We start from the raw sequence: 9,726 nt of genomic DNA on the forward strand, positions 1-9,726 counted from the left end.
CAAAAAGTGCAATTAGGATCTGTCATAACCCAGTGCAACACTCCAAGACCAAGCATATAGCACTGAGGTATCACTTTATAAAGGATCATGTGGAAGATGGAAACGTCGAAATTCACTTTGTTCGAACCACTGATCAACTGGCCGATATCTTCACCAAAGCTCTTCCTGAAGCGAGTTTCAATAAAATTCTACAAAGGGCTAGGAATGATGGAATCGGAGTCAGTACCAAAAACTACTTCTCAAAACTAAAAGTTGGAAGCAAAATGAACCGAACGTTCGGGTTCGGTTCACGTGTGTGCCAAAATGAACCGAACGCTCGGGTTCGGTCCTATTCTCTTATCTTCGCTTATCACTCAAAGGTAGTTTCTTTGGCTATAAACCTTTTGTATCGTTTTCAAATTTCATCTCTCTTATTTTCAAAGTTTATTTTATTTTATTTTCAAAGTTCTTTTCTTTTTCAAATTTAATTTTTTTTGCAACCGAAATAGACCGAACGCTCGGGTTCGGTTCCAAATTTTTTTTGTCTCATTTTTTTTCTCTCTCTTTAAATCAAAAATTCCAAAATCTTTTTCTTATTTTTTTAAAATCAAAAACTCCAAAAACATTTTTTTATTTTTATTTTATTTTTATTTGTACGATTTTTTTTGATCTTATATTTTTGTGTGGCTATTTGTGTGGAAATTCTTTCATTAGTTAAGTGTCCCTAGAAGCATGCTGCTGTATGTGTCCAAAGCCTCACCCGATTCTGAATAATAGCCTTACTGACTTGGTATATACAAACCTTGTCTTCCCAATTAGGCTTTTATATTTATTCTAATCATGAGCTACCTTACTCTCTTCTCACATGAGATAAGAGTTTTCTGCTTGGTCCTTATTTTAATAGCAGAGGTACTTTGGTTTCTTTACACCTTCTACACTACTTTTCTCCATCTCATTCGCTTCATAAACGTAACCCTTGAGACTCTCAAATATTACCATTGAGGTTTATGGTTACACAATTTCTGTATTCATGATCTTAGCTTCGTGCCACTACGTGCTAAGTGAAATCCACAATTCAATACCTATTATGCATTGACGGTGAACAATCAACTTTGTTCTAGCTTTTACTAACGAATTGACGAACTTATCCATGGGGATGTAACATGAAATCTCTAATTTCTTTTTGTGTGATTCCTATGAAATTGTTAAATCCCATAACATTTCTTCCCTTGGAATCCAGTTTTATTTTTCTTTGAGATTTCACATAAAATATTTTCACGATGCCACTTAGATTCTTTTCAAACCTACTTATTCAACAGACTACATTGGTCTCACAAGTACTTCGGTAGATTTCTGTCTTATGTCAAGATCAGGAATTCTAAACTGAAGCAAAAGCCACCCAAATTAGCCTGATTAAAAGAAGCCTTTCAACACTTCTCAATAAGTGTCTGATCGTTATTCAACGGGAAACCAAACAAACACTTTAAGGTCTCTCTTGACTTTGAAGGAAGCGATTCGTGCCCGGGATCCATTGTTTTGTGTCTTTATTGACATCACAATTTCCCGCATAGGTGTTGCTTTATTTCTTTTTCTTTTACACACTAAGCACGAAAATCTTTTTGATTTTCCATAATTCTGGTTTCATTACTTACAAGGCAATTTTTTTTGAAAGAGGTGTGGCTCACATTGTTACACGTGGTCAGTTTGCTCTAAGATGACGTTCCCTCTAAAGGGATAAGATGCAGACTCGGGCGGGAGTCCAATCGCTTTGATTTTCAAACGGCGCTTGAATGACAGGCGTGCGAAGTGGAACCGTTTTTTTTAAAAATGGTGCCTGATGGGAAGGCGCGTGAATCGGGACAGTTCTTCTCTCTCCTGCGTAATCATCGGGGCTACCAATTGTCACACATCAATCACCTCCGAAAAACCCTTCGTATTTCCTTCGAAGATTTGGGAACGAATTCTTCTCTCTCCTTTAGCCACAGTATAAAAGGTAATCTTGACCATTATTTACCTCTTTACTGCACCCAAAATTCAGAGAGCAAGAAAAGCTTTGAGAATTCTACTGTTCATCATCTCTCCCAACTTCTTCACTTCAATGGCGGACTCATCATCTGTTCATGCCACTTCCCACATCCTGCCGATTTGTCCTCAACAGAGTCTGATCATCGATCTTACTCCACATGTTTATGATGCCTTCATGTTCCTGATCACCGAATGCCTCAAATACTCGCCGCTTGCTCCCGCTCTCACCAAAGCTGAAGCTGTTCCAATGGAATGCTTATCCCAAATCTTTGCCACTGCTCATTATGATAAGTATGTTGATAGAATTTTCTTTGACATTCTTGACCACAAGGCATCAATCTCCAAGCAGCGATTCTGCTCACTTTTAGGGTTTGAACCCGATTCATCTAGGGTTAATCCTGAATCCATTCCGGTGGGTCACCTGTTTTCTATGTTTTATAACATGGGATACACCGAGGTTTTGACGACGGTCACTAAGTTCAAGAAATCATGCCTGCCTCCACAATGGAACGGGTTATTTACGGTGCTATTCAAGGGGTTATCGGAACACAATGCCGGTTCAGACGGAGCGAGTCGTCTGTTCATCACGATTCTTTATGGGGTATACAACGGTATCAACCTCGATTATGGGTCGGTGTTATTGCAGCAACTGATCCAGAGCCTTGCATCCACGTCTTGACACTCTGAGATTTCCTACGCTCGCTTCTAGACTCCAGTCACAAAATGGGTGATGGACAAGTATCACGTCCCCATTGTTGCTGATTCTCCACTCTCTTCGATAGGTACTTTCCATACCACGAAGATAATAGTCTCCAATGCATCAAAATTTCAGTTTATTGGCTCCATCCTTGAGTTAATGTTTGGAGACGTTCCTGCCGAAAGTCGTATCATCCGAACATACAAGGAGTTTCGTCGCTCTGGTCCTAGAGAGCTCACTCCTGAGATGATCAAATCCATCCACAAAGTTGATAAGCCTGCTCCAAGGGGAAAGAAGAATGAAAAGGGAAAAGACAAGCAGGTTGGCAAGGGAGCGAAAGGCCCTTCTCCCAAGAAACGAAAACCCACCAAGGCTGCTCAATCCCCTCCACTGAAGAAGAGAAAAACCCAACCCAAGCGAAAGCTGATACTTGCTTCCTCCTCAAGCGAATCTGAGGAAGAAAATTCAGACTCCAACGAGTCTCCTCGTGGTAACACTCCTCCACGATCGCCTACCCCAGAAGTACACTTTTCCAGTTCACCTGTCTCTTCTCCACCAATCACCATTCCTATTTCCATTCCCCTGATAACCTCTACCACTCAAATACCACCTACCTCTATCCCAGTATCCCCTCCCATTTTCACTGAAGCTACCGCAACAACCACTGAAGTAAGAACCAACGTATCTGATACGGGGGCTCCTACTAAAGCACCTGAACCCACTCCCACTACCGAACCTACTTCATAACCCGAACCTACTTCCACTACCAAGCCTCCACCCTCACCTCCACCCTCATCTCCTGCTCAGTCCGCAGAGGATGAAGAACCATTTCTTGGTGGGGAGAATATGACATTTGATTCGGTCTACTACAGTCCGTATCAGGTATAGAGTGACGATGATGATGATGCTCCCGTCACCAAAAAGCATCTCAAGGAGCTTCACGAGAAGATTGATTCTCTTATCGCTTCCTCTTTTTCTTCATCACAGTCTACCATTTCTGAGGTTGCTATTCAGAGGATAGTTGATGCTTTTACTACGGCTCATGAAGCCTCCGTTAGCTCAGCTACTGCCGCCATTGACGCATCCACCAAAGCATGTGCTGCTGCGACCGAAACAAGGGGGAGAGAATGTATCTCAACCGCCTCCCACTTCTACAGCAACAAAAACAACCGAACCTCCTCCAACAGGCCAACCCTCAAGTTCGGGTGTCAAAGACAAAGGGAAACAAATTGCTGAAGATAGTGACGAAGACAAAGAGACAATTGCTGATCTCTTGAAAAAGCAAGGTCGAGATAAGGACGCTGATATGAGCGCTCGGGTTGCTAGAGAGGCTGAGGAAGCTTAGAGAAAGATGAAAGAAGCTCACGACCTTCTTGAGAGTAGGAAAACTCTTTTTCCTCCATGGACTCTTGAGAAGTTGCTGAAAGAAGCGATTGAAACCCCAAGCATCTTGTGGCTCGAACCGGTGATTTCACTGGATCGTATCAATTTTGTCGATTCTCAGTTCGACATGCCACTGACCCGAAAGGACTTCATCTTCCATGCCTTTGACAACGTTGCAGATATCCCTCATCCTCATCCTAAGGTTGACAGGGATCTTGTCGAGTTCTATCTGAGAGCTGCTCAACCACAGTATCAAACATGGAGCGCTCAGAAGATTATCAATGTTCGGGTCCTCAAGCCGTATCGGGAAGGAAACTTCACGAATGTTCGGTTCAAGGTGCTGAGATGTTCTGCTAAGGCCGAACATGCCATTTCGCTTGCTGATCTTCCTAACTTAAATCCACATGATTGGATAATTTTGCACAACATCCTTCTCACAAATGAAGCAGAATATGGTCCGATCATTGACCACTTCAAGAGGATGCTTGTCTGCTACATAATGGAAGTTTCCAAGATGGATCAGGAGATCGCCAGTGTCTTCAAGAAAAAGCCCACTATTTCTCCTGTTGGCTCTGCCAGTGACTTAAACATGATGCAGATGGGGAAGATAGACCCGAAAAGAAATTTTGTTATGTTTACCAGAAACGAAGGCCAAAAATGCCTGTTCGCTTTGGCAAACAAACATCTATACACCACTGCATGTCTTGAACATGTTTTGGGTATCATTCATCGTTGCAAGCAAAACTCAGCAAACGAAAAGAAGTACTTCGATGATATGATCCAGTGGTACATTCGCTTTAGACAGACAATCCTCGCTCTTATCCCTCGTCTGTTTGATACCACTAAGAAGGTTTCGGCAGCTGGACCCAGCAAGAAGAAGTGATAGTCTCGCTCCAATTGACGCAAAGGGGGAGATTGTTAGGTCCAGTTAGTGTTGCGTCTTGGGCTCGTTAGCTAGTCCAGTTTAGTCTCCGGTACGGGCCTTTCCATCCGTGAGTTATTTTGTAGGGTTTATTATTTATAGATGCTTGCATCCATTTTAGAACGTAAGATTTGATAGAGATTTTCATAGCGTTCACGTTCTTATTCTTTTGTAACCCTAATATCCTCTACAGCGGAAGTTCTTCATCGAGCTCTGCTGAGGATTGAGTTAATTGAATCATTCAACTCATTTAGAATCCATTCTAGTGTTTTTATCTCACTGTTATTACTTTCTTGATTCGCCTGTTATAAGATCTAATCGATCAAGAGTTTTATAAACTCATCAAAGAATAATGAAAGAAAAATGAAAAATAAATACCCCAAGGGTATTATAGTCATTTCAGTTTTCGGAGGGACCATTTTCACATACAAACCACTCCAAAAGGACTACGAAACCAAAAAAGTCACTGTTTGGACTAAAACCCCAAAATTTTGCATACCACAGGGACCATTTTTGCAATTTTGTCTTATCATTATATATAATATTTAAAATAATAATTTGTTACTTATTTAAAACATTTACCCTTTGTAAAATTAGATCAATAGTCTAAAAAAGACGTCTTTGAATTCGACGACAACGTGCATTATTTTAACTCCAAATACTATGACATATACTGATCAATGCATAGAAGGGAATCTCTCATTTTCAATTTCACACGAAGAATTATATTAATAACTGAGATACTTGGCAACAAGGATCAGTTTATTAGGTCTTCCAGAATATTTGTAACGGAAGAAGATTGTTTTTTTTTTCGTTCTCTTGAAGCGTCTTCTTCTCTTTTTTTTGTTCTCTTCTTCACACCTAACGCGATAGTGTTAACTAATTTATTGAATTACTAGTTTATTACCCGTGAGAACCACGGTTATAAAATTAATTAAACTTTCATATAAAAAGTCAAAATTATGAATTAATTATTTTAAATAAATTATTATTTAAGAAAAAAAATTTAGTTATATAAAATTATAATCGTTGATTTAAAAATAATTCATGAAGTTATATCATCTTATAATATGTATTAAATTTATTTTATTTTTCAATCTAATGTTATTAATTTAATATAATTAGAGTAGGAAAATTTAAATAAAAGAATCAATTATTAGTTTAATGTAATTAAAGTGAAAAAATTTGAAATGAATAATTAATAGGTTGACAAGTGATATGATAATGGATACATTACATTAATGAGATGTTCTAGTTGTATGACACTTGTCAATAGGAGATTAAACCTATTCTTTTATTAGAATAAGGAGATTATAAATGCAATTTTGCTGGAGCATAAGGGTGGTAAAGTAAAAATTATATAAACCACTTATGAAAGGAAATATTGAGTTGGGGTTGCATGCGTAATAAAAAGTTTAACTAAGGGACCATTAATGTAACTTCAACTTGCAAAGCAAATTAAGAACACATCTCCTAGTCATCCAACCAATAACGCTTCCGTCTTCACCAAAGACGCTTACTCTCGGTTCCGTGGTGTTCACGCGTAGAAAAGCTATTACACGTCACTGCTTACGTGTAAAAACGATACCATATCAAGTAGCCTAATTGCCATCACGACCCCGTCAATTTGACATAGTAATTTGGGATTTTCGAGTTTTTATCCTAACGTTTTCCATAATGGCATAAATTGCCCCACACCGCAAAGGTCTTGACAAATCAGGTTTTGAACTTTGACACTTTTAGTCCCTAAACCTAAAATATATTACATTTTAGGTTTTAGATTATTTCCAATTTATTTATTTTATTATCATTTCAAATTAATTAAGTTATTTTTATTACTATTAATTATCATATATATATATATATATATATATATATATATATATATATATATAATGTTTTTAAAGAATTTTACGAAATAGAACACGAGCGTTACAGAAGGTTTTAAAATGGTTGAACGCACCATCTGAACAGTCTAATTCAACCCACTCTAAACCCAAATGGGAGGTCAATTTTTGAATATTAGCATTATTTTAGATCGATATGCCAGAATTTGAACTTTTGGCACCCTCTATAAATGAAATTTTAGTCATCAACTACTAGGCTCTCATATCGGAAGGAAAGTCTTAGTTAACTCCCTACCGCTACCCTCGCAGGATGGCCATTGCCCTAGGGCTAAGCCTTGATCATAACTATAACTTAAGGGTTCTAGGTTTGAGACTTGCATTGCCAAAATACTTTTGGAAAGCTACTTCTATGCATATTAAGGGCTTACTTAACAAAATTAGCGGGTGGAGAGTAGTTGACAATTGGTAGTTGGTAGCGTTTTATTAAATGCAACTTGAAATAACTTTTAGATTTTGAGTGTTTTGTTTAATTTAAACACTAAAAACTTGTATTGTCGAATGAAGTTTTTTGTTTAAAACGTAGCACTTTGTCAAATGAATCTTGTTGTTCTAAACGGAGCGTTTGGGAACTTCTACTTTCTACGTTTTGTCTAACTCTAGAAAGTAGATGTTCCCAAACATTCCGTGTCAAGCATGCCTTAAATATTAGCAATCTAATAAAATACGAACCGTATATATAACAATCAAATAAAATAAAGTGACATGCAAAATACAAATTTCACTCTATAACGCAACATAATCAATGTATATTACCCACCTTTTTATGTCCAAGTTCAAATTTGGATCTTTTAAGAAACCTGTCATTCGCTCGGAGGAATTGCCATAGTTGCCAACTACGTCGGGGTTATATTACATTTCTTTAAAAGATATATCAGTGGAGTAAATGGTAACTCACATATTCCTTGCTTGCAATTTCCTTTTGCCGTATACACAACTCTTCGTTCCTCTTTTCTAACTTATTTTCCATATTTGTAATATCCTACAAGCAATCAAGAATGGATACCGAGTAAAAATGAATATTTAAAATAATATTAGTTTTTTTTGAAAGAGAAACAATATTAGTTAATATAACAAAGAATGAATATTTAAACCAACCTCTTCTTAAAGTAGCGAGCGTGGGCAATTAGTTAATCGGTGTTATCACACCCAAGCGTTGTTACCTCATATATGTCATGTCACCCAATGATGCTATAACATCAAGCGAGGAAATGTGCAACATATTATAACACCATAAGTTTTCCACGTCATCATTACTTTTTTCTTTTTCTTAATTTAACTTTTAATATTTATGAAAACAAAATTAATTTCATAGAACAAGTTATTTAAATAAAATCTAATTTTTTTAATTAAACATACCATTTAAAAAAAACATTACAACAAAAAACAAATAACATTTAAAAACAAAAAAAATTACATTTTTGTCCCTAAATTATTCATCTTCATTTCCGTCGTACATATAATCAGCCAAGTCTTTTCGAAGTTGTCTGCGTTTTCATGTGTCTTGAATATGGATGTGCGTTTGCATCGAATACCCGAATCGAAACTGAAACCTGGATCAGACTGTAATACTTGCTTTTCTAAATTGTGATTTAATCTATGATTATGATTTTGTAGAGATGTATTGTGTTTTAATAGTGTAAAATAAGTAATATAGTGTGATTTAATTTTTGATTATGAAAGTTTTTTTTTTTTTTGGAAAGGGAACTTCCCTAACGAGGGTTTCCGGGCCAGCTTTCGCGCACCGACTAATCCCCCGCTGCAAACATAAAGCTTTGCTTCATGCCCTGGAGTCACTGCAGGCGAACCTCCATGGCCACAAGGGCTTAGTGGTGCCAGGATTTGAACATGGGTCAATAGGTTATCCACCATATCTTCCACATGCCTTACCAAGTCACCACAACCCAAGTGGTTGATTATGAAAGTTCATTTCTATTATATCATATTAAATGGAATATGTTATATTAAAATTGTTAATCTATTTCAATTTATTATGTGATTGTAAATCATTGTGTTATTGTAATTTAGATTAATGAATCTATTTCAATGTTAAAGAACATATATTTCTTTATACTATATTAAAATCATTTTGTTATTGTGTTTTAGATTGATGATGAAGATAACACTCAAAATGACAATAAAGACGAAAAAGGTCAAACAACAAACAAGAAGAAAAAATATGTCAAAAGGGCGGCTTATTGGGCGGATTATGATGAGCTTGAGATTGGCAATGTTTAACATAGAAAAGGCAAATGGTGTGATACATTGCTCAAAACTGAGTCCGATGAAAACAATACAACTAGCATGATTAGACATTCAAAAATATGTAAAAAGAACCCAAAAATTTTAGAGAAGTTTTAAAAAAGCAAACCACTATATATTAAAAAAAAAACGGAGATAATAGTATTGGCACTCGGAAGCATGATGAGAAAGAATAAAAAAAATTGTTAAATTTACTTGTAGTTGGAGAATTACCGTTCGAATTTGTAGAGAATGAAACATTTATTGAGTATACTAATGCATTGAACGGGAAAGTGGTTTTGTTATGTAGATCCACAATTTCAAAAAGAGTCGTTGATTACTATGTTGAAGAAAAGGCTAAGTTGTATAAATTCTTTAGTAATCACCTATCTAATGTGCATTTGATCACCAATTTTTGGACAAGTTCATGTTAACGATTAAGCTATATGGTGGTCATGGCCACTTTATTGATTAAGATTGGGTCATGTACAAAAGATTTATCAACTTTAAATCTTTAGATAGTCATAGGGGATAAGACATTGGATGCACGTTGTTGACTTGTCTTGAAGAGTGGG

Source organism: Lactuca sativa, chromosome 4 (assembly GCF_002870075.4).
Source record: "Lactuca sativa cultivar Salinas chromosome 4, Lsat_Salinas_v11, whole genome shotgun sequence".
In the NCBI taxonomy this organism is placed as follows: Eukaryota; Viridiplantae; Streptophyta; class Magnoliopsida; order Asterales; family Asteraceae; genus Lactuca; species Lactuca sativa.